Below are 2,010 nucleotides of genomic sequence, written 5' to 3'. Positions count from 1 at the left end.
ATTTCAGCTCGTGCTTCTTCCAGCCCAGCGTTTCTCATGATGTACTCTGCATATAAGTTAAATAAGCAGGGTGACAATATACAGCCTTGACGTACTCCTTTTCTTATTTGGAACCAGTCTGTTGTTCCATATTCAGTTCTAACTGTTGCTTCCTGACCTGCATACAGGTTTCTCACGAGGCATGTCAGGTGGTCTGGTATTTCCATCTCTTTCAGAATTTTCCACAGTTGATTGTGATCCACAAAGTCAAAGACTTTGGCATAGTCAATAAAGCAGAAATAGATGTTTTTTCTGGAACTCTCTTGCTTTTTCCATGATCCAGCGGATGTTGGCAATTTGATTTCTGGTTCCTCTGCCTTTTCTAAAACCAGCTTGAACATCTGGAAGTTCAGGGTTCACATATTGCTGAAGCCTGGCTTGGAGAATTTTAAGCATCACTTTACTAGTGTGTGAGATGAGTGCAATTGTGTGGTAGTTTGAGCATTCTTTGCCATTGCCTCTCTTTGGAACTGGAATAAAAACTTTCCTTTTCCAGTCCTTTGGCCACTGCTGAGTTTTCCATGTTTGCTGGCATATTGAGTGCAGCACTTTCACAGCATCATCTTTCAAGATTTGAAATAGCTCCACTGGAATTCCATCACTTCCACTAGCTTTGTTCGTAGTGATGCTTTCTAAGGCCCACTTGACTTCACATTCCAGGATGTCTGGCTCTAGGTGTGTGATCATACCATCGTGATTATCTGGGTCGTGAAGATCTTTTTTGTACAGTTCTTCTGTGTATTATTGTCACCTTTTCTTAATATCTTCTGCTTCTGTTAGGTCCCTACCATTTCTGTCCTTTATCGAGCCCATCTTTGCATGAAATGTTCCCTTGGTATCTCTAATTTTCTTGAAGAGATCTCTAGTCTTTCCCATTCTATTGTTTTCCTCTATTTCTTTGCATTGAATTCACCCATTTAGATCTCTTTAACTTCTCTCAGAAATGTTTTACAATTTTAAGTATACATGTCATGCACATAGTTTGTTTAATGTGTTCTGTAGTTTTTCATGTTTTTGAATATTATTGTTACATATTTTTTATTTCCATTTTCAATGTTCATTGCAAGTTTAGAGCAATGCAAGAAATTTTTGCATACTGAGATTTTATCCTGTGACCTTGATAATCATTGATTAGTTCTAGTTACTTTTTTGTGGACTTCTTAGGATTTTCTACAAATAGAATTATGTCTGTAAATAAATAATTTTGTTCATTACCTAACTGTATGCTTTCCATTGCATTTTCTTTCTGTATTGTATTAGTTAGCACTTCCAGTATGAAGTTGAGTAGAAGCGATGAGAACAGATATCTCTGTCGTGTTCCCTGTCTTAGAAGAAGGCATTGTCTCTTATCAGGCTTCATATTAGCACTATGATTTTGTTAGATGCTACTTTCAGTTTGAGGAAGGTTCCTTTGGTTCCTAGCTAAATGAGAGTTTTAATCAAAGTTTGTTCTTTTTTAGTAAATAGCTTTTCTGCCTCTATTGAAGTGGTCATGTAGTTTTTCTCTTTACTTCTGTTAATATAGTTATTTATATTGATTAATCTCTTAACATGAACCAACCTGGTGTTTCTGAAATAAAACCACTAGTTTGTTATTATGTATTGTTTTCTTTACATATTGCTGGATTTGAATTTTTAATATTTTTATTAAGGAGTTTTGCTTCTATGTTCCTGAGGAATATTGATTTGTGGGCTTATTTTCCTGTGATGCCTTTAGTATCAAAATGATTCTGGTTTGATAAGAAGGATGGGGCAGTGTTCTCTTTTCCTCAGTTTGCTAGAAGATTTTGTGTTGGGTTCATGTTATTTCTTCCAAAAATGTTTGATAGAATTCACCAGCAAACCCATCTGAACTTGTAGTTGTCTGTGTGGGAAGGTTTTTAAGTAGGAATTCATTTATTTAACAAATTGTGGGATCAGTTGTTCAATTTCATTTTAGTTAGTTATAGTAATTTTTATTAAAAGAAAAGA

Source organism: Bubalus bubalis, chromosome 8 (assembly GCF_019923935.1).
Source record: "Bubalus bubalis isolate 160015118507 breed Murrah chromosome 8, NDDB_SH_1, whole genome shotgun sequence".
In the NCBI taxonomy this organism is placed as follows: domain Eukaryota; kingdom Metazoa; phylum Chordata; class Mammalia; order Artiodactyla; family Bovidae; genus Bubalus; species Bubalus bubalis.
This window is presented reverse-complemented; position numbering follows the sequence as displayed.